Source organism: Dermacentor variabilis, chromosome 1 (genome assembly GCF_050947875.1).
Source record: "Dermacentor variabilis isolate Ectoservices chromosome 1, ASM5094787v1, whole genome shotgun sequence".
NCBI lineage: Eukaryota > Metazoa > Arthropoda > Arachnida > Ixodida > Ixodidae > Dermacentor > Dermacentor variabilis.
In genome coordinates, this window is record NC_134568.1 from 134,765,844 (window position 1) to 134,790,271 (window position 24,428).

General features: G+C 47.0%; 1 long non-coding RNA gene across 2 annotated transcripts; it reads left to right on the plus strand.

Moving 5' to 3' along the window:
• The first annotated feature begins 715 nt into the window (after positions 1 to 715).
• LOC142584896 (uncharacterized) lies at positions 716 to 11,332 on the plus strand. Of its 2 annotated transcripts, none has more exons than XR_012828976.1 (5): positions 716 to 1,847; positions 2,589 to 2,679; positions 5,437 to 5,622; positions 7,430 to 7,591; positions 11,230 to 11,332. It is a non-coding gene; the product is annotated as an uncharacterized LOC142584896 (long non-coding RNA). The 2 variants fall into 2 exon arrangements; XR_012828974.1 differs by having other exon boundaries at positions 717 to 1,847; positions 11,227 to 11,332.
• Positions 11,333 to 24,428: the final 13,096 nt, after the last annotated feature.

Consider the following 24,428-nt stretch of genomic DNA (forward strand, 5'->3'; position numbering starts at 1 on the left):
CGTATTTTTGTTATCTGAACATCCGTATATTGTGAGAAAATTTAAGCTGTCTGAATGAGCGCTCGTACTCATAAAGTTTCAGCTAACAATACTTTATTGAACACGCAAACTGTACGCATTATGAAGTTGCGTACAAAATGTGAGAGCTAGCCTTCTACCAAAAGCTGCAATAACAGATCGTATAAATATATATACGCATCTTCTATTCCGGTCGCAGTTTGCCGCGCATATGGGCTTTGTAACGCTGATCATATGCGCAAATATATGCGTGTTCTCGCAATGTTCTCAAATTAAGCGCTTTTATAGTTAATAACACAGCATATATGTTTAAGTGAATGAAGAGCCGGGGACATACGTGCATACGTAAACAAGCTTGCGGCACTCAGGTGCTGGTGCATTTACGCCAGCATTTACGCCATATACGCCAAAAATTGTGCGCACTCTAAATCAGTACCGAAACGCAGGGAGTGGTATAATGACCGTAACTGCGTTTACATTTGGCAATAAATGGTCTCGAAGGGGACTGGCGGCCTATAAATCCAAGTACAACGGTCGGAGGAAATTTTCGAATGCGGCAAGCAATTAAACCAAATGTCAAAGGGCACTGCTGAACTGCAATGTAGTTGGTTGAACTCATTCCCATGATATTTACCAAATATCTCGTCTCTGACAATAACTGCCCGTTCATTGAGACAAATCGATTACGCATAATCTTCACTGTTCATGTGTTAATTCTTGCGATAAGATGTAATCGCAAACATTTGGCGCTTCATCTTGAAACAAGACCGGTAAGCGCGCTCGTTCTTGTACGGTAGAATAAAGAACGCGAACATGCACCGACATGTGTGAACTACTGGAAGGTGACTGAAGATGAAGGACCTATTACCGTGCTAGTACTGTGTATACTGTCAAAAAGAAGAAAAAAATAATACGGAAAGACAGAATGCCCAGTGTCGAGATGTAACGATTCAAGCTTTATTTCTTTTTGACCTAGAATGCAACACCATTAGTTCCATGTGCTTTATGCATGGGTAATGTTATGACACAACTCATTATTTACCCGTTCATTACATGCACCAACCAGCCCAAATTATCACTGTACTAGAGCTTATGGACGCATCGCAGTGCACTGCTTTGCACTTTATTGTAGCACAGGGGTTTGCTATCGCCAGTAGCGAATGCTTTGGTTGACCTCCCTGCCTTTCAGCTTTTTGAATTCTCTCTCCCTTTGTATAAAACGCACTAACTTGTGGGAGAGAAAGCGTTCTCCTCTTTTAGAATTCAATTAATTGTCAAGCAATTATATTGCAGTTCGAGTAACTAGAGCACAAATGCGAAAACGAAACCGATTCTGTTCGGTTCTCCGCGCTCAGAGTGCGGCACCAGGGGGCAGCACGCGCTGCGCGTCCGTTGGAGTGGCGGACGGAGCTGCACATGTGTAGTCAGCCGGCATTTTTCGAGTCGTGTTGTAAGTGTTGTTAATTCGCCGTAAATATCTCTTGATTTGTACTCAAGAGTGGAGCAAGACCCCAAGGAAGAGAGACTGACGCATCGGGAGCGAAGAACAGAAACGATGGATGGTTACGCTGCTTGGGTCTCGGCACGTTCGAATTGGCAAAGTTCCGAATTTGTCGCTGTGTCGTGTACGCTTGTGCGCTCGTCATTTGCCGTCATCGCGCGGAGATATTTGCGCTGGATGTCTTTCACTTCGTGTACAAAACTCTGCACGCTGCGGCATCGAAGAAGTTGTCCTGTGTTTGGGTGCACGTATGCGCTTGGACACGGATAGCCTGCTTGCTCTCAACGGGTGTTCAACAGTCTACGCGCGCTCGTAACTTGCTCATGAGGTAAGCCCATTTTAATCTTATTTGGTTTGCATAACGTAGGTGTTAAAATGATGTGTGGTTAGCCGGTGTCGCGAACAGAAATATTGTTTCAAAAGACCACTATGCAACGTCTTAGGGCAAAAATGACGCATGAATGGGGAAAGGGATCACCCTATCTTTTCAGATCGATTCCAGTCGTAGCGCGATTGGCTCGATCGCAATTTCCGTGAGGTACTTCTAACCTTTTGTTCACTCGCGTTAAAAGCGTAGAATAAAACTGCGTTCAGTTGAGCTCTTGTATTGACGCTTGTATTGGCTTGAGAGCATACTGTATCCGATACAAGAACTTCTGTTAAAATACGGAAATAAATGGTCGAGGCAATAGCAGTCGCTCACTACCTGTGATCGTTACTTTCTTGCTTGGGTGCACGTTTTAATTGTGACCAGAAAAAAAAGTTCTTTGCTCTGCTGTGTTTCCTTGGTGCAACTTTTTGCGGTGCAGCAAGACGTGTTCCTTCGAATGATGTCTGGGCAGTCAAGGCATTCGTGTCAGTAAGCAAGCAGTAAACGGGGTATCAGTGCGAAAAAATTTGGACCTACAAGAGAAGCGAATGGTATCATCATAGACTCTTTTATTTGACGAATAATTCAGTTGTGTTACTAAAGCGGAGAGTGGATATGCATGAAAGTCAGATTGTATTGATACTCAGCAAAAACAAGGTAACTTATCATTACTAATCAATTCTTTTCTTTTACTGAAAGGCAAGTTGCTGTTGTGCTGGAGCTGAGAAGAGGTCTGCTGCCTGCAATGGGTCCATCTCTCTCAAGTTATTGCAGTATTGTAGCTCTCAAGGTGAGTGGATTTCTTTCTCTTAGCTATTTGCCACCTGAATCATGACCGTTTACTTAGCTGTGTAGGTGATCACTGTTAGTGACATTGGAGTGCTGGTGGACCAGCACTCCTTTATGATTGCAACGCATATGACAGAGTGCAGCTGTGGCAGTATGCAAAGGTGTTAATCTATAAGCCAAATTAGGTTCTTTGAGGTAATATGTTAATATATTGATGACATTGGATTGTGGTCTAGCAGGCAAAAATGCTAAACAAGAAGAAATTTTAATTTGCACTTGGTAAGATGTGCAAGCAATTCAGGCTGTTATACATGAAATGGGACATTTGTAGATGTCTTCTACAGTGCTGCAGTCCTGAATTGCTTCAGAGTTGAGTGATACCACTATAATTTCTCTGTAGAGCATGCAGCACAGTTTAGCATTGGGGGAGGCTGGCATCAACAGGCGTCTACTTACTGTGAAGTTCAAATGAGGTGTTACTGTTAGGGTGAATATATATAATTTATGGTTTAATTCTAATCTTGTGTCAGGCAGACATAGTTTACCCACTTGGTTAAACAATAGAGATGTAATATCTATGTATACAAGTATTACCCATTCATTTATGCCATTTAGACAATGGCATAAATGCGTGGGTAATACTTGTGTACATAGACAATACATCACTATTGTTTAACCAAGCGGTGCCCCTGCATGCTAAATTTTACAGGGCTATTATTAAGTAATGTCAGCTTTTGTTGTAACATTAAGGCACCTTTTATATTATTACAGATTACCACCATTGTGCACCATCATAGTGTGATATTTACACTAAATGTATTTGACTTTGCTATAAAACCCTGCACAGCAGTGCATCATGAAATTTTTTTTTTTATAGTTTCTGGCCTCAGAATGCACTTCACGTTATATTCTTGTTTGCAACAAGACTATAATGCAGGTTTCTCTCCTTATGTTTTGTGGCACTTCAAACTGCGGCGAGCTACGAGCTAAACTACTGGGCAGCAATACTGGATACGCTACTGCGTGTGGAGCTGTCTTCAAACACACACAAGGAATACATCATTGCTTTTTTAGCTCAAAACAACGGACACAAGAAAGACGACAGAACAAGGTGCTACTCTCAACTGACATCACTTTATTGCGTCCCTCCTTTGTAGACAGCAGAATCTAGAAGAACATGCGCTGTGAACACCCATGTGCAGCAACCACCAACATCTGATCAAAAAAGCACACTCATGCGACAGAATCCAAAAAAAAAACATATTGAGCACTGTACGAGGTTAAAGAAAGCACACTAATGCACTGTGACCCCAATGACTGTATGAAGAAAACTTCCGATAACTCTCTGGCGGAGCCATCGCGGATCTTTTTCAAAACCATAGCATCACGAAACATTGCGAACCTAAGCGATCCATACCAACAGGCACAGGTTCCCATTGGCTCAACATTGTAAAATATGGAAGTGCAAAGCCATGTTTCGTGATACTTCGATTTTGAAAAAGTGCTGTGATACCACCGCCCGAGAGTTATCGGAAGCTTTCTTCATACAGTCATTGGGGTCACAGTGCATTAGTGTGCCTTCTTTAACCTTGTGCAGTGCTCAATATGGTTTTGTGGATCCCGTCGCATGAGTACACTCTTGTGATTGGTTGTTGGTGGTCTCTGCACATGGTGCTCACTGCGCATGTTTTTCTAGATTCTACTATTTATAAAGGAGCGACGCAATAAAGTGATGTCAGTTGAGTGTACCGCCTTGTGCTGGTCGTCTTTCTTGTGTCCATTGTTTTGCGCTTAACAAAGTATTTATGGATTCACACCAACTAGCCCGCCAACACATTGTGTTGCGGGCACTTCTGAAGTACTGTCTGTCCAATAACCTTGGTGGCATGGAAGCGCCGTCCACTTCTATGCGTTGCTTTCTGTTTCATTGTGGCATCACATCACATTATAATCATAATGTGTATGTACTTTTTCCAAGAGACCCATATTCCTATCCTTGTGTTATATTTGCTGTCGCATTATTTATGTGCAAATGACTGACCAGTGCTCCAAGCTCCATTTTATCGCAAAGTAAACTACTGGTACCTAAACAGTTCTGTATATCAGAAAACCAAAGCTGAACTGCCGAACAGTACCAAGCGGCAGCCTTAGTGCAGTGTCAAGTAGATTTTATTGGTCATGCAGAGGTGCACAGGATAGCTCTTTATTACTTGCTGAATAATTAAGCTGTGTGAAAACTGAGTATTTACGTAGCTTCAACCACATGCTATTGGCCATTGCTCCTGCCCTCATCAAATGTGGAAGATTATCACGGCATTTCCTATTCTCTTTTTCCTTATTACAGTGGGATTACTGCATGCGTAAGTAGGAAACGGATCACATAGGCAATCAAAAGCCAACAATGTGTAAACATGGAACATTGATTGTACAGTTTGATGACCCAGAATAAGTAGAAATACACCATACATAATTGACAATTAACTTTTACTTGACACAGGGCTAGGGCATACAGTAAGCATACTGTATGCTCATACGGTGTCACATCAATTTAAATTTTAGTGTAGCTTTACAGTGTACGCTTCTATTGTTGCATTCTGTCAGAGGAATGGTAATTTTTCGCGTGTATAGCAACTAGACTGTCTATATACAGTAGTAAAAATGTGTGAACTGTATTTTTTAATGATTTGATAGAATGTGTAGCACAATAAAGCCAGACAATCAACGCACAGTGATGTGACTTTCTCTGCACATGTTGCAGGTTCAAAAAAAGTATGGTGGAAGCTGTTGCCAAGGTTCCGACCAGAAAAGACAGCCAGTATAAAAGGGTACACGCCACTGATCTCTACTACAGGGGATGAACAGCACATCGAGCGCCCTCGACTGAAGCTGGCCTTGTCCCAGAAGTTGGTGCTTCACAACTTTGCGGCAGCACTTTGTTGCACGGGTGTGTGGCATTTCTTCCCCTAACATGCCTGCCTGATGTGCCATAACCTACCCAAGCAGTGTTTCGAGGTGTCCAGAATTTTTCCATTGTAGTGTCTACAGTGTCGCTAACATAAGTGGCTTGCAATGGAAACACTGGTAAATCAGAAAAAACTGGATGTAAGAGAACACTATCATATACGGGTTCAGATTGTCATAAAAGTGCTTACCAGACATGTAGAGACCTCCTAAAATGTGAAAAACCACAAAGAAAAGTTTTTCGGCAGCAATATTATCTGATCGCACGCACTAGTTAGTCTACCATATGCCCTGCTTCCAGGACAAGCGACTGCATGACATCGCATTTCCACTGGCTTCACCTGCATCCGGTGCGGTGTGCTGCATCCAGCGAAACATGTTAGAAATCAGTGGTGCACAGTGTTTTCTGTCCCCTTTCTCGACGCCTACTGAACACATGTTAAACTGTTTCCAAAGCAGACAAACAGAGGGAAAGGGCTCTGAACACATTGCATTTTAAAGTGGCTGGTACTGGGTAACGCAAGTACTGTGGCATAGTAGATTTGCACCAGGCAACCTGGGCGCCCAAAAAGGCTGCTGTTTACTTGCAAATGGCCAACATATTGTGAGCATGTTGAAGTACTTTTTTTATTCTCATCGCTTATTTAGCTATTGAAGACAGCTTTCACAACTGAAGAAGCCTTGGAAGCATGAAACACTTCACAAAACCAGCTTCAATATATCGTGTCTGCATCACAATTTCATGGCTGCATGAGTGAACCCTCTGGTTAACATGTAAGAGAGTTCATGATGTTTGTCATGCATTATCCACTTTATTTAGAGGTTAACCCTATCTTGAGATTTAAGCTGATGTTGCGTTTAGAGAAATTATGGCCGAGAGCCAGCTTTTGAGAATACAGATTGAGCTTGACAGATTAAATGCCAGAACAAGTCGTTGAGGATTTCAGATCAAGAATCTTCAAAGGCCAGTTCATTTAGTGGTGTTAATATTCTGCTCGAAGTCGTTGATTGTTACGTTCATATGGTGCCCAAGCATTGCGGTAACAACTTCACTTGGAGTACATAGCAAGGGTGTATTCGATGTAAGCTTCTGGCTTTTTTTCTGTGTTTTCAAAAACTGGTTTCTTGTTCAGTTTAAATTTTCAAATTTTGCATTGTTGATTAGGTGTTGTGTCCCGTTTCCTTTTCCTGCACCTTCTTAGTTAAACATCTTAATAGTGAACACAACTTGACCTTTTGCTTGATTGTCTAGATTACATGCCCTCGATGCAAAACAATTTCACTTCAAAACTGCTTGTACCATACTGAAAGAATAACTTTGAAGCAGCCATAGCCACCAATAACACGCAAGAGATGATTATGAAAATTTTAATATTGTTTTTGAGCGTGTCTTAACTATCATGCACCAAGATTTAGAAATATGTAAATGCGATGTAACTAGACAAAATGAAGGTGATGTTTGCCATCGCTTGGAGATACTCTGATTATATTGTGCATTCTGCCTAATTACATAATTCTTAATTAGTTATTAAATATCTCAAATAATTAAATGAAATGTGTCAACGAAAAGTTGTAGAGCAATATGAAAGCCTCCTGATACACTTTTTTGTTACTCTTACTCATTGTGTGCTACATAAAAGTTTTTTCCAAGGAATAAGCCTGCAAATACACATAAAGTGTCTTGAGTGGCCAGTCATGTGTCAGTTTTGTGGTGCAAAGCCACGAATACAACTTAAATGGGTTCTTTTAAGAAAAAGACTTAGCTCAGCAAATTATCTTTCTATGTGCAGCCTGTGGAGACAAGGTTTCTTAGACATGGCCATGGCCCTCAAGGAAGATGCCGAGGCCACAGGCAGTTCCTCCAGTGACCGTGAAAAGGTCCCCTGGGGCAGAAGTCTGGTTTGGCACCCCCACCTTTCTCCTGCAGCTTTTCTGTCTACTTAGCTAACCAGGTGGGTCAATGATGGCAAAGGGAAAAAAAGAATCAACAGCATCAAACGCAGAACTTGCTCAAGCTCAATGCATTTTTTGTGTGAAGTGTTTCCCTTATCATTTATCAAAAAACGGGTAATAAGTATATGATATGGTCTTCACACGGACACCTCTTTCCCACAAAGAATTAGCTGTAAAAAAAAGCAGCTTATGAAGGCTTGAATATTAGCGAAGATGATGTGGCATAGATAGGATAATGATTATGAATGTTTCTAATGAAGGTAGTGGTAGTAGAGTGAATAATCAGTTTATATATAGATTGAAAGACATTTCATTCCAATGCCAGAATTTTAAATCATCCCAAATAATTCTTGCATTTTATAGTCTTCATTTTATAGTTCTTGATGCTTGCTTCTTGCTGACATCATTCTTATGCTGCATAATTCACCTGTTATAAATTCCCTATTTCTCCCGTTCAAGCAACTTTACATTCATCATAAGAAACCTCGTAGATGAGTTCCAGAAACTTGCTGATGAGATTAGGGGGCGGCGTGTACCCCAGGCTTAGATATGCATTCAAGAGCCTCATATCTTGCAAATGTTAGAAATACTCCTGCTAAGCAAGTTCTTGGTGTCATACAAGGTTATTTGCGAATACGAATTTGCCTAAATTTAGGAAACAGTCAATATAAAACATGTCAAGCGATATCGCTGACGATACGCGCACATTCCAACTGAACTAAATACAAATAAATATAGCACCAAATGCAGAATCATTGGCATGATGCCATTCTTTCAGTGGAATAAAATCTGTCCTGCATTGTAAATCTGGAATCCTTTATAATCCAGACTACTAAATACTTATGAGGGTTGTGACGTAAAATATGCATGTATTTATTCCTCGTTTTTTTACTTTAAAACCCGATAATGCTTAAACAGCAGTGAAAGAACTGGGATCACAGTACCTAATACATTATATTGCTCCAGAAATCCGTTTCTCTGCCGATCGCAGCATTCGACACTAACAAGAAGGCACATGACACTTAGGGTGGTGCTATTCACTTTGATTGTTTGGGAACGAAACCCATAATGTACATGTTATGGCCCTGCGTGTCATTACGTTTGAACAACAAAAAGGTAGGGGGTTTGCGTTTTGCAAAACTGCATGGAGGTTTTCACTGTGTGCAATTAAAATTAGGAACCTTCCCAGCTCATACTAAATGCATTCTCCAAAGCTTTAGGTTATACAGGTGCACTACTTTACACAGAACACACTCTTTTCCCTCGTCACGGCTCACACTCTTAGGCAGAGTTACACCCTTTGAAGTGCCCCTTCTTCCACACAACGATAATTGTCATCTGCCTTTATGCATTTCCTTTCTTTAACGCTGCGAGCCCTGTGCTTTCCAGTAACGAACGGCATGCGCGTTATCAGCATGATAGCATTCCCGACAGCAAAGTAGCGGGCGTGGCGTTTTCAAGAAAGGAAACGCATCAAGGCAGATAACGATTATTGTTGTGTGGCAGAAGGGGCACTCCAAAGGGTGTAACTTTGCCTAAGAGTGCAGGTGGTGATTCAGATTCTTCAAAGGTGTTTCATTGTATGGGATGGCACATCGCGCTTCACTTATTTGCAGAATATTGCATTCCAATTGTGTCATATTAGATAAATCCATTAGAGAGCTTTAGCTTGCCCTAAATTTATTACAGCTGTGTACTGGTAAACTGGCCGCAGCTTGCAGTGCTTGTGGAAAAACAATTGTAACTGCCATATTATATGTAACTGTTAGTGCACAGGCATCGGCAGCAGCAATGGTTAGGGTACACTTGTTTCTTCTATTCTGCGGTATGCATCCTCCACCAGAAAGTAGTTTTTTTCGTCTTCCTCTTCTACCATATTGGAATGTGAAATGGGGTGTAATTTGTAGGATATACTCTTGCATAAACTTCATGAGCATTTATTCTTGTCTGTGCCACAGATCATTGTTGCTACCACTGTAAAAGCAGGGTGCCTGTTTACAGCACCCGTAGGGAACAATCTGTGAATCTTTAACGAACAGTAAGGATAATGAATGATCGAATAATTTTTAGTAATTTTCAACAAATTTAGCACTCTTTGCTTTCCACTATGGTGTTTTTAAAACTCTAATCTTGGCACAAGGTTTGAGTGCAGGATGTCATTTTGTGTGAAAGAGTACACTTGTGCGCATAACACCTCATCGTCAACATTCTGCTGCACAGAATGTCATTAGCTTTCGTATGCATTGGTCACTATCTCAGAAACCGGTTGCTCCTTTGTTAGTTGGAATGTAGCATTTATGTAAAGCACATTTGATGTTCTAACAAAAAGCATTGTGCCCTCTTATCCCCTAATTCTCCTCATTTGATGCCTAGTGTTGTAATAGCATGGTTGACACCATAAGAGTCAGTGTGGTGAATAATTGTGTCTGGTGGAGTAGGGGGTGTACGTTAACTTAAGCAACTTTTCCAGATGACTTAAATCAGTATTGTGGAATGCTGTTTTTTTTTGTTCAATCACTGTTAACAAAGTTTCACTTTGGTTGTGGCAACAAGTATAATGTAGTTCGCTAGCACTCCTGTCAACACATATAATGTGCAGGCATCTGTGTTGAAAAAAAGACCAGCTAATGGTTTGCCAGGAGCTAAGGTCCATTTAGACCATTAAATTTTGAACTTACACTGGTGGAAATAACTGGTGAATGAAAGCACACCCAGGAGAGCTGACCATAATATTTTCTTTCATTATAACACTGCTGAAGCTTTGAACCGCATTTGAACTGGCTTGTTTAAAAAATGACCCATTTCCTTGTTCAAGTAAGACAAAGGTTCCACAGGAAGACAGAAACTTGAAGCCGTTAACAGCAGCATGAATATAAACAGCGTTCGACGTTTTGCAATCTTGCACCTGGTTATATTATCCATCCCATTTATTTCCACAGGCTGTTCTTTACTGTTTTATGGTCATACCCAGTTTAATTTTAATGTCCCTATTTTTTAATATTTGGTTAATATATCTTTTCTTCATTGGCTTTCAACAAAATATATATTCATAATGTGCCTTCATTTACCATTTGCAGTGATCTTAACCAGATGCATCTTGATACAAAATTTATTTTCCTTAATTCTTCGTTTTCCTTTTCCAAAAGTGCAAACTGTTTATCTTGATACCTATTTTGTCTTCTGGGAAGATTGGGTCTACTGGATTAATGACTGCTTACATGTGTACATCGTTTTCTGTTTTGGTCACCCCTACTCTTGGCAAGTACTGACAGCATTGCTCATACCCGCTCCATCACAATCACCACTGCTAAGCACACCCTTCCTTCCTTTATTTTAACACTTTGGCTTCTCTTGACCTATTATATGCACCAGTTACTTCTCCCCCAATGAGGCTAGGGGCCAGTGAGATATGCACAATCCAAAACAACACAGCCAAGGAAAACATTTGCTACCCTAATGACAAGCACCTATGTCGAAATGTTGGCTACAGCAACATCCCTTGTTCCAACAATGTTGATCTACTTACATGTTTTTCTAACACAGAAGTTACTGCTTTGTCGTGTTCTGTGATTATACTTTTTTGCCGCTTTCTTTAGGATGGATATTCACGAATACTATTTGTTTCTCCTAACAGCAGCAAGTTTATCCTTGCAAGCGTTTGGAGTCAAGAACAACTTTCACCAGGAAGAAGTGCAAGACGAGTGATTGAAGAAAATAAAGTTGCTTCTGTGATCTAAGAACTTGAGGACTGAAATGTTGCACCTTTTTGTATATATGCTATGCAGTGCATTCATATCACAAAGTGCAAAGTGTTTTATCTCTGCAGCCATGTCAGTGTGTTGGCAAGACAATTTTCTCAATGGTGACCTGCTGCTTTGAATATGAGCTGCCTTCATGACATTTGCATTAAAGGAGATGTACTATCGTGGACAAAAGTACCCTGGAAGTGCGAGCGTTGACCAAATTGCATTTCTGCTCAAGACTGCTGAAAACAGTGGGTCACGTATGCACATTCCGAACGCAGATGGTGGCACGGCTGATCCCAGCAAATAGCACAGCAATAAAATTCGGTCAACTCTCGCACGTCCTGGGCAATTTTGACCCCGATGGCACATTCTTCGAATAATGGATATGCTCTGCAAGATGAAATACGGGAAGCACCTGTACTTTAACGGATATAGTACAGATTTAGCATACGGAGTCTTTCGTTTTCTGAATACGGCAAGCACCTGTTTTTTAACGGTTATAGTACAGATTCAGCTTACAGTGTGTTCCGTTTTCTGAATACGAGAAGCACCGTACTTTAACGGTTATAGTACAGATTCAGAATACAGAGTCTTCCGTTTTCTAGATACAGAAGCACTCGTATCTTGTATTACGGTCTCTTTTTTACAGTTGTCCGTTCTACGGAAATGACCGTTCTTAATTTACGGAAGAGTGTTCGGTCACAAATTACCAGCAAATTTTCTGTAAAGTAAGGCAAATTTTTTTTACAGTGTAGAACCCCACTGTCCAGACTGTGGGGAGGCGTACTGCTCCTTATCCCATATGCTCTGGCAATGCCCTGCGTTACGCAGCTCATCGCTAACCACTCTAACTGACTGGGAGGCAGCTCTTAAAAGTGGCGACCTCTCAGAGCAACTACGGGCTGTCCAGAGGTCCTGCGACAGGGCGGAGGACCACGATCTTCCTACCCCGACGTGGGTGCGGCCCGCGATGGCTACGGGGACTCTCTGAAAAGGGAGGTACCCTAACGCTGTTCCTCAGGACCATTAGTAAAGTTCTTTGTCTGTCTGTCTGTCTGTCGGCCTTTCATCCTCAAGTTTTGGGGAAATGCAGGTGTAGATATAGATGCTTGGGATATACTGGCACGTACCCACTCTGGGGGACTTCAGAAGAATCGTGTAGGTAAAAGTAGACTACGAAATAGGAGGTAAAATTTTTACACATAGGCAAGCTAAAATCAGAAAATAAAGATTGCAGAGCCTGCATGATTTTATGAAAATGAAAAAATATACCATAACCATAAAAATGAAACAACTATAATTCAATTTGGGTGAAAGAAAAGCAGCCTTGAAATTTCTATTCACGATTTAAATCTCATTGATCCTAAAAGAAAATGTTTGATGGAAGCGCTAACCGGATTCCCGTAACTCTGCCCACCTGTAGAGTCACCCAAGTAAATTTTGAACTGTTACCTCTAATCTAAAAAGGCGGTGTGCTTTTTCTAAAGTTCGTTTTCTTAAGCTAATGTATGGTCAGCGCGAAATTAAAGAAAAACTATATGATCTAATTTTCCCTGCCCATATAACAAATCGGTGAGGGTGCCAGACAAGTCCTGCGTCGGTCGTTGGTAGCGTATTTTATCATTATTATTATTATTAGTAGTAGTAGTAGTAGTAGTAGTAAAATTCAATTCGGGTTACGTCATTCATTTTCTTGCATCTTTCGCCTTGAATGTGGCCTTTTAGCGCGATAGCGTTAAGGAGCCCATGCCGCAGAAAATACGGCGGCGGCGTCCGGCGTCGTTTCGGCAAAGAGATTTTCGAATCACCCATACCCAGGCCATCCATGTGAGACAAGAAATTTACTGAACTTATCGAATTTCTCAAGCTGAAATACGTGGAAAAATCGTAAACACGAAAATCGGAACCGTATGGCTTTCCTTTGTAGCAATTGCTAAGAATGGGTGGATGTCTCATTTTGCTTTAATTATTTACTTCCCTCCACCTTGCGGGTTTCCGCACAACTATTACGTCAGACATGATAGCTCTCGGATTGTAATTTGGCTATACGAAAAAACATAATTCTGATACGCGACAACTCAACAAAACCCATTTTCCAGCGTTTCCGGAATTCAGACAGACTGCGGCGTCTGCCTGTTGCGCACGCCGGCGCGTGGGTGTCTCGGAGGCAACGGAACTGCGCACCCGAGTCCTTGCAATACCTCCAGCTGGCGTTCGCCTCCACCGCATCGCGGCCCACGCAAGAGGCCGTGTTTCTACCACAAAGCCCACCTTCGTGCATAGCGTTCGCGGCCAGCGTTTCCCGGTAAACATTACGGTTACATACGCTTCAGTTGACGGGAAGCGTGAGAAGCAATCAGGGAACTTTGAATGCTATCGCGTTCCACTCTTAAAAGCGAAGCTTAAGCGTCCTTGAAATTGTTTTGCAAATTGGCAAGTGTAATTTATGCATATATTCATCAGCTTTACACCCTCAAGACTTGGCAAACTCACTATAGTGGGTATGCGTTACGAGTTAAAAGGAAAACAATACAACCCCACGAGCTAAGGGAGGAAGAAGAAGACAAAGAAGAAGTAAGCCAGGGCAGATTCCTGTACGCCCTAGGCTTCGTAAACGACGCATCCGGTGAAAGTCCTCCATCGTCGTTGGCCTTTTGGCTCCTTTGCAGCAGAGGACAGCCAGGACGCGTGCCTGCGAAGCACTCAGTGCCTGCTCTTACAGACAGCGCATCGGCATTTGCAGGAACGGCGGTGGCAGTGCCTGTTCTGACTTCGAATCCCCGATTGGCCGTTCCATTCTGGAGCAGCACAGTTGCCAGCTTCGGTCGCGCATTACGCGACTTCCAAACACTTTCATCCTGCTCCGACAGAAGGGACGATTGGCGGGCTACTCACGCGCTGGTTTTCGCTCCTATCGGAGCGAAAACCAGCGCGTGAGTAGCCGCCTGGTCAATATGTGGCATTCTCTTAGCACCACCAGCGAGGAGCCCTACCAGCGCAACGCGGCCGAAGCTGCCGCCCTCCAACGAATAAAGTACCCAGGCAACGTCTACAATGCACATGAGACCCGCTGGCGCAAGCAGCACCAGCACATGGCCAAGGAAGTTGCCGGAAATCTCGAGAATGGTAGTTCCAGGCACCTGGAGCGGCAGCCGAGGACTTGCAGGGCTGCGTCCCAGGGTCGAAGCCCCGCGGTGTTCCACCAGCCACATCATACACCGCTGACGCAAAGAAACAGATGCCGCGCAACCAACCAGCGCGTGAGAAGCCCCTTGGGCAAGCTGTGGCGTTCTCTCATCGCCACCAGCAAGGAGCCCTACCAGCGCAAGGCGGCCGAAGCTGCCGCCGTCCAACGAAGAAAGTACCCAGACAACGTCTACAATGCACGTGAGACCCGCTGGCGCAAGCAGCAGCAGCACATGTCCAAGGAAGTTGCCGGAAATCTCGAGAATGGTAGTTCCGGGGAAAAGGAGCAGCAGCCGAGTACTTCCACGGCCGCGTCCCAGGGTCGAAGCCCCACGGTGTTCAACCAGCTACATCATACACCGCTGACGGAAAGAAAGAGATGCCGCGCAACCAACCAGCGCGTGAGAAGCCCCTTGGGCAAGCTGTGGCGTTCTCTCATCGCCACCAGCAAGGAGCCCTACCAGCGCAAGGCGGCCGAAGCTGCCGCCGTTCTCCATAGGAAGTACCCAAGCTACGTCTACTATGCACGTGAGGCCCGCTGGCCAGAGCAGCAGCAGCACATGGCCAAGGAGGTTGCCGGCAAGCTCGAAAAAGATAGTTCCGCGCACCTGGAGCAGCAGCCGAGGACTTGCAGGACCGCGTCCCAGGGTCGAAGCTCCGCGGTGTTCAACCAGCTACATCATACACCGCTGACGGAAAGAAAGAGATGCCGCGCATTCGACCAGCGTGTTAGCAGCCGCCTTGGCAAGCTGTGGTGTTCTCTCAGCACCACCAGCGAGGAGCCCTACCAGCGCAAGGCGGCCGAAGCTGCCGCCGTCCAACGAAGAAAGTACCCAGACAACGTCTACAATGCACGTGAGACCCGCTGGCGCAAGCAGCAGCAGCACATGTCCAAGGAAGTTGCCGGAAATCTCGAGAATGGTAGTTCCGGGGAAAAGGAGCAGCAGCCGAGTACTTCCACGGCCGCGTCCCAGGGTCGAAGCCCCACGGTGTTCCAGCAGCGACATCATACACCGATGACGCGTAGAAACAGATGCCGCGCAACCAAGCACAGCGTGAGCAGCCGCCTGGGCAAGCTGTGGCGTTCTCTCAGCGTCACCATCAAGGAGCCCTACCAGCGCAAGGCGGCCGAAGCTGCCACTATCCGTCGAAAAAGGTACCCAGACTACGTCTGCAATGCGCATGAGGCCCGCTGGCGCAAGCACCAGCATCACATGGCCAAGAAAGTTGCCGGCAAGCTCGAAAAAGATAGTTCCAGGCACCAGGAGCGGCAGCCGAGGACTTGCAGGGCTGCGTCCCAGGGTCAAAGCCCCGCGGTGTTCCACCAGCCACATCATATACCGCTGACGCAAAGAAATAGATGCCGCCCCACCAACCAGCGCGTGAGCAGCCGCCTGGGCAAGCTTTGGCGTTCTCTCAGCACCACCAGCGCGGAGCCCTACCAGCGCAAGGCGGCCGAAGCTGCCGCCGTTCTCCATAGGAAGTACCCATGCTACGTCTACTATGCACGTGAGGCCCGCTGGCCAGAGCAGCAGCAGCACATAGCCAAGGAAGTTGCCGGCAAGCTCGAAAAAGATAGTTCCGCGCACCTGGAGCAGCAGCCGAGGACTTGCAGGGCCGCGCCCCAGTGTCGAAGCCCCGCGGTGTTCCACCAGCCACATCATACACCGCTGACGCAAAGAAAGAGATGCCGCGCATTCGACCAGCGCGTGAGCAGCCGCCTTGGAAAGCTGTGGCGTTCTCTCAGCACCACCAGCGAGGAGCCCTACCAGCGCAAGGCGGCCGAAGCTGCCGCCGTTCTCCATAGGAAGTACCCAGGCTACGTCTACTATGCACGTGAGGCCCGCTGGCCAGAGCAGCAGCAGCACATGGCCAAGGAAGTTGACAGCAAGCTCGAAAAAGATAGTTCCTGGCACCTGGAGCAGCAACCGAGGACTAGTAGGGCCGCGTCCCAGGGTCGAAGTCCCGCGGGGTTCCACCGCAACATCATGCACCGCTGACGCAAAGAAACAGGTGCCGCGCAACCAACCAGCGCGTGAGAAGCCCCTTGGGCAAGCTGTGGCGTTTTCTTAGCGCCACCAGCTAGGAGCCCTACCAGCGCAAGGCGGCCGAAGCTGCCACTATCCGTCGAAAAAGGTACCCAGACTACGTCTACAATGCGCGTGAGGCCCACTGGCGCAAGCAGCTGCAGCACAGAGCCAAGGAAGTTGCCGTTACGCTCAAGAATGGTAGTTCCGCGGACCAGGAGCAGCAGCGGAGTACTTCCACAACCGCCTCCCAGTGCCAAAGCCCCACGGTGTTCCAGTATCAACAGCATCCACCACTGACAAAAAGGAACATATGCCAAGCAACCAACCAGCGCGCGAGCAGCAGCCTGGGCAAGCTGTGGCGTTCTCTCTGCACCACCAGCAAAGCACCCTAACAGCGCAACGCTTCGGACGTCGGTGATAGTGGGGTATACGGCCCCTAGGCTAACGGCCGCCGTCACGGCCATGGCGTTGGCTTGCTTTACTGCGAGGCTCTACGATGTCCACGGGCTCACAGGGCCTCTGCCACCGTCAGTTCGTAAGGCGAGAACAAAGGAAGCTCCGTGCCCACTTCTCAGTTCTCTTTAGGTCGTGTATTCAGCAAACTGAAACGCTGCTTTATGGTCAGTTGTCACCAACGCTTCTGGTTGGCGACGTGGAGAAAAACGGCTCGTCTGTGGCAAGTTTGTCGTTCGACCAAAGTGGTTTCCTAATACACCGTGAGTTTTTATGCGACGCTGCCGGCTATGGTCATCCATCGGATGGCCAACCAGTGGCTCCGCCGCTGCAGACGACCACCAGCACGCGCATGCTGTTACAGGCAGCGCATCAGGAACGCGCAAGTCGGCGACGATGCTGCTTAAGATGCAGAAATTGTGAAGTGTGACATATTAAGACAGTTATTACTGGCGTACCTAAATGCTAAGGCAAAAATGGCGGTGTCTTGTTTATTTCGTCCGCCTTCGTCCATAAGTTAATGTGCGTTTAATTCTAGTGTTTGCATCTTTTTACACGCGATGGGATATTAAATCACGTGCGCTTGATGTACTGTGTAATATTTATTCCTTGGTTTTAGTTGCTAAAACATGGACCTGACTATGAGGCACGCCATCGTAAAGAGCTCCGGATTAATTTTTTTTCCACCTGGGTTTATTTGTCGTGCGCCCAATGATCGGTACATGAGAGTTCTTGCGTTCCGCCTCTTTCACTTGTAGTATAGTTCCAGTGATTCGAGTTTTCACTAAAGAAAGGCGAGACTAACTGCTTACTGATTACGGGAAGCGAGGGCTTTCCGTAATCAGTGTTAAGTGCAGCCGTTGTGCAAGCCTGCAGCTGCTCTTTGCCTGTAGCTATGCTACGGCCATTGAGAAACCTGGCCAAGGAGACCGTAGCATAACGGGGCATCGCGCTGTAGGAAGCGGGAAGCGTAGACACCCGTATGCGTCTGTGAATTGTTACGCTATAGCAAGGTCGAGCGCTTGAATCAATGGAGAAGCATAATGTTTGGAAGTCGACGGTATCTGTTCAGTTTCTCTGGGTGCCACTTGATTTTCTCTCGGAACCTGAATTTATCACCTTGTGGCCGGCGTAGCACTAGTACCTCCTACTATGTTTCCCGAACCATCTCAGCATCCCTTTTTGTCCCATATGAATATCCTTTTTTCCTCTTTGGTGTCCCTTGAAGTCCATGAAGTACTAACGCCGCTATTGTCGCAGGTTCTGTATGTCTCTGTTCGTACCTATCTGCATCCAGCAACTGTCTATTATCACGACTGTTCCATTTTGTAGTGCCTCCTTATTTGCAATGTATTCGATTAATTTTGGCGCTTGTTCACAAGGCTTTGTTCCCGATAAGATGGCAGACTCAGTGGCCAAGGCGTCCCTTGAAAGCACTGTCCTTCTAGTGGTACCGCTGTCTACCCACTTCACTGCGGTTAGATTACGGACGCGTACAGTGAATCAAGCGTTGTATAACCCCACATTAACTACTTCCTCTGACTATCAGCACCTCTTATATTTCTGGCGTAGTGAATTTTTCGATGCACGTCCACTTGAAATCAGGCACGTACCCCGGATTTTTTTTCGGAGGGGGGGGGGAGGGCAACCTAAGGTAACTTTTCTATGCAAATGAGGGGGGGGCACCATTACTAGTACAGGTGTGAATAATGCCCACCATTTGTCATAAACACGCGTAAACATGCAAAAGAGGAATGAAATAAGGTGCATCTCACAGGTATGCCTGTGAGATACAGCTTTCCTTTACTTGGCAAACAAGGAGCCACTTCAAATGGACTAGCGCATGAAAGAAGCTGTTACGACTTTGAGGTGGTCCCGTAGCGCTCGTCACCCGTTTCGTGACAGAGCGTTGGTAGCGAAGACTCCGAGTCAGGCGTCGGTGAGAATAACAAAAGGGACTTTATACACTATATACAGGTCATTATACAGGACATGAAGGGATCGGCACTGGGGCCGAGAGCTCACAGCAAACGCGACTGTTCTCGCACGGCGACGTCCGGCGAAAACGCGTGACACATCTCACTCCAGTCGAGAGCGGCACTCTGCTCCCGGTGGGTCGGCGGATCCGGTTTTCCAGGCGGCGCGCCGCGGCTTATAAGCCCCCAGAAACCATTGTCACTCAAACGGCCCAATACAAAGTGAGCACTCGACGGTCGTCGAAGAGGTCCAACCAGCGACCACGCTGGCCACCCCGTTCAAAGTTGGCGGGCGCGGTGACCTCCAGGGAAGGGGAGGTACGGCGCCGGGCTGTCTGGCACTTGGCGACACGTTTGAACATGTTGCCCGCCGATGCTTCTCCGGAGGACACCACTGCCTGACGGCTCAGCATCTTGACTTGTCAAGGGAGAATTAGGGCGCTGTGCCTTTCGGCGCAGCCCCGGGTTTGTCCAAAGGGCGCTCGCAGGATAAATTCTGCACCTTGCAGATTCGGAATCCGGGCTTGTGGTAATGGCACAACAGCATCCCCGCCCTCAGATAAGGCGCCGGGAAGATGAGCTGCCTCCACGTGGCTCGGATGCCAGGCGCGCACGTTCGTCAGGCTCGTCCAAGTTTACGTCCAGTGTCGGGACGCCAGGTCACTTCACGTGCCCAGGTCCCACTCGCCAGGACAGGAGCTCGGCTCACCGCGTTGTCGCCAAGGCACCTCAACCAGCTCCGCTCGGGTCGTTCCTAAGCCCTTGCTTCTCGCCACTGGTCCCGGTTGGTCGTTCTGCAGCTTGCAAAACCGACCGGCAAAAGGCAACACCCAACACGAACAAGTGCCCTCTGTCTCCCGCCAAACACCAGACAAGGCTATAATCCAAATCAACCTAACTGAATTGCTATCCCCCTTTTTGCTCCCGCTGCAACAAGAGGCAGGTGTACGATCTAGTATACAAGGCTCAAACAACCCTTTTTCAAATGAACAACACACCAAAGATCAGGAACAATTAATAATCAGCAATAACAATGACAAATAGAATGGTCCCCTTGAAATCACTTGGACCGAAAACATACTACTGAGGAAGCAAATGAGGTCATTCATTTTTCCCGGCGATATTTTCGCGGAATCCGAAACTGCTTATATTTGCGACCCTGCTTATCCGTGTAGCGGCGGTACAATAAGCCAGATTCCTTGCCAAATGAAACACACTTTTTTTCCACTCCCCGTTTGACGCTCTTCCTCAGATCGGCTAGTGAACAGTCTTCCTGTTGCTCGCGAATCAGAGTTTCTCTTTCAACTGCCGCCTGCTCCTGCCAGCTGGCGGAAACCGGAGCGAGTGTGCAGCCCGCGTCGCCTAATTGCGGCGTCGCGTCTACATCGCGGCTAGCACTGCACGCGTCACTCCCACTCACTTCCAGGACCCGCTCGCCTAGGCCAGCCTCCGAGCTCTGCCTCTCCCGTGACTGCTCGCCACTCAAGTTACCTTGATCAGTCCGTGTGCCGCACCGCCTTTCGCTCACCGACGCAAAGTCAAGTTCCCTCGACAGCGGGAGCGCTTTGGATCGCGTGAGCGCCATGTACGCCACGTCGGCAAAGAATGATTTGCCCTGATCCTTCAGCAGCTGCTCCGAGTTATTTGAGAAGAGGTAGGAAAAGTGCTCCGGGAGGGCGGCTGACACAGCGGCTTCGGTGCTAAGTTTCCCAAACTCTCCTTCAATGATAACCGTTGCGATCGGTAAACAGACACTCTCCTCCTCGGCCACTTGCCGTATCCTAGCGCACTCTCCCGTAAGATCACTCGAGGAGACGAAAGACGGGTGAACAACGTCCATAGTTGCTGCAGAGTCCCGAAGTGCACGGCACTTCTTACCGTTTATCTTAATTTCCTGCACATAGGGCTCCAATAGACGTATGTTTTTCTGAGTTTCCTGTATTGTTGCAAAAGCAATTCTCTCTGGGCAGCTTGCAGCGATGTGCCCTTGCTTTTTGCAATTGTAGCAGGTTAACGGTTTCCGTTTTTCAAAAGAACGCGTCGTATCGTTTCGCTGTTTTGTTGCAAAAGCAACTTTCTCTGGGCAGTTCGCAGCGATGTGCCCTTGCTTTTTGCAATTGTAACATTTCCGTTTTTCGGGCTTTCCTGAAAACCCATCTCTCCTATCTGCTTTTTCTACGCGCACTGCCTTGCTGTGCAAGCTGCGGCGGGTGTAATACTCTTCCGCTAACTCTGCTGCCTTGTTTAGGTTAACCTCCTTTAGCCTATCTTGCAGCCAGAGCCTGACATCCTCATCAATGCAACGGTAGAACTGCTCCAACGCGATGCATTCGACGATTTTGTCGCGGTCGTCGTAAACCTCTTCGCCCTTCAGCCATTCCACCAGATCGGCTTTTAGACGAAACGCGAAGTCAACATTCGACTCCTTGCCCTTTTTTGCATACCGGAACCTCTGCCGGAAAGCTTCGGGCGACAATTTGTACTTCCGCAGTAGCGCTTCCTTCACATCACTGTAGCTCTCAAACGCCTCTTTCGATAAGCAAGTTATTACGTCTGATGCCTCCCCAGGAAGCAAGGCTAACAGATTCTGTGCCCAGAGGGATCGCTCAATGCTATTCCGTTCGCACACGTGCTCAAATTTCACGAGGTATTTGGCCATATCCTTTCCGACGACAAAGGGTGGAAGTTGATCGCGTATTCTTGGAACGTTAGAAGTGAGACTAGGCGCCGGCGAACTGTTTCGAGTCTCCAACTCTTTCATTTTAAGCTCGTGCTCGCGACGTTCCCTTTCTGCCTGCAACTCCCGACGTTCCTTTTCTGCCTGCCACTCCCGACGTTCCTTTTCTTTCCTTTCCTCTTCGCAACGTTCCTTCTCCTCCCTTTCCCGACGTTCATTGATACCCGCCAAGGCCTCTGCGGCTTCCTCAGCCGTTACGTCCCCAGTCCTCATGACCTCAAGGATCGCATTCTTTCTTTTGGTTGAGCCCAACTCAATGCCCAACTCCTCACAAATTTCGAGAAGTGCCTTCACCTTGTACTTCTCCATCGTTCACACTGTCCTCCTGCTGTTTACCCTTTTTGAATATACCTGCCGTACGCTACTATAATGCTACTAGTAAGACATATGCAAGTATTTCACACACTGCCCTGTTTACCCCCTCAGCATCCCCTGGTTTTCAAAACACTCTTACTAGGCTTGAAACACACAAGGTTATCACAATGCAACACCAAATTCTTCCCTAAGCTACTATAACCTGTGTCAGAGAAAGTCTGGTGTTTGAGGTAAACTTCAGGCACTCACCGCGCCGAGGTAGCTGATGCCGGTCAATCCCGTAGCTGCCATCCACTGTTACGACTTTGAGGTGGTCCCGTAGCGCTCGTCACCCGTTTCGTGACAGAGCGTTGGTAGCGAAGACTCCGAGTCAGGCGTCGGTGAGAATAACAAAAGGGACTTTATACACTATATACAGGTCATTATACAGGACATGAAGGGATCGGCACTGGGGCCGAGAGCTCACAGCAAACGCGACTGTTCTCGCACGGCGACGTCCGGCGAAAACGCGTGACACATCTCACTCCAGTCGAGAGCGGCACTCTGCTCCCGGTGGGTCGGCGGATCCGGTTTTCCAGGCGGCGCGCCGCGGCTTATAAGCCCCCAGAAACCATTGTCACTCAAACGGCCCAATACAAAGTGAGCACTCGACGGTCGTCGAAGAGGTCCAACCAGCGACCACGCTGGCCACCCCGTTCAAAGTTGGCGGGCGCGGTGACCTCCAGGGAAGGGGAGGTACGGCGCCGGGCTGTCTGGCACTTGGCGACACGTTTGAACATGTTGCCCGCCGATGCTTCTCCGGAGGACACCACTGCCTGACGGCTCAGCATCTTGACTTGTCAAGGGAGAATTAGGGCGCTGTGCCTTTCGGCGCAGCCCCGGGTTTGTCCAAAGGGCGCTCGCAGGATAAATTCTGCACCTTGCAGATTCGGAATCCGGGCTTGTGGTAATGGCACAAGAAAGCGCAGGAAGAACACTGGCACAAAAAAGTAAATAAGTAAATAAATAAGTAATTATTATTATTATTATTATTATTATTATTATTATTATTAGTAGTAGTAGTAGTATAGTAGTAGTAGTAGTAGTAGTAGTAGTTGTAGTAGTAGTAGAAGTAGTAGTAGAAGTAGCAGTGGTAGTAGTTGTAGTAGTAGTATAATTTAAATCGGATTCATTCATTCATAATTCATTCATTTTCTTGCATCTGTCGCCTTGAATTTGTCCGCTTTTTGCAAATTTGCAAATCTAATTTATGTATATATTCACCAGCTTTATCCAGTCAAAGCTTGGCAAACTCGCTATAGTGGGCATGACTCACGACGTAAAAGTAAAACAAAACAGCTCCGCGAGCTGACGGGATAGGAGCAAGAAAAAGAAGTAAACCAGGAGAGCTTGTGTGGGCTCCGTAAACGAAGCATCCGGCGAACGTCATCCAACGTCGTCGGTCTCTGGCTCCTTTGCAGCAAAGGACAGCCTGCTGTTACAGAGAGTGCATCGGTATTTGCAAGAGCGGCGGTGGAAGCGCCTATTCTGGCTTCCAATCCCAGATTGGCTATTTCATCGTGGAGCAGCGCAGCTGCCTCCTTCGGTCGCGAATTCTGCGACTTCCGAACACCTTCATGCTGCTCCAACAGAAGGGACGATCGGCAGCCGCTGAGAACAAGAACGAAAAGCAGCGCGTGAGCACCCGCCGTGGCATTCTCTCAGCTCCACCAGCGAGGAGCCCTACCAGCGCAAGGTGGCCGAAGCTGCCGCCGTACTGCGAAGAAAGTACCCAGACTACGTCTACAATGCGCGTGAGGCCCGCAGGTGCAAGCAGCAGCAGCACATGGCCAAGGAATGTGCCGGCAAGCTCGAGAACGGTAGTTCCGGGGAACAGGAGCAGCAGCCGAGTACTTCAATGGCCGCCTCCCAGGGTCCAAGCCCCGCGGTGTTCCAGTAGCAACATCATACGCTGCTGACGCAACGAAAGAGATGCCGCGCAACCAACCAGCGCGTGAGCAGCCGTCTGGGCAAGCTGTGGCGTTCTCTCAGTGCCAGAAGCAAGGAGCCCTACCAGCGCAAGGTGGCCGAAGCTGCCGCCGTCCTCCGAAGAATGTACCCAGACTACGTCTACAATGCGCGTGAGGCCCGCTGGTGCGAGCAGCAGCAGCACATGGCCAAGGAATTTGTCGGCAAGCTCGAGAACGGTAGTTCCGGGGACTAGGAGAAGCAGCGGAGTACTTCCGCGGTAGCCTCTCAGGGTCGAAACCCCACGGTGTTCCAGCCGCTGCAGCAGCCACCGCCAACAAAAAATTAACATATGTCACGCGACCAACCAGTGCTTGAGCAGCCGCCTGGGCAAGCTGTGGTGTTCTCTCAGCGCCACCAGCAAGGCACACTAACATGGCTTCGAA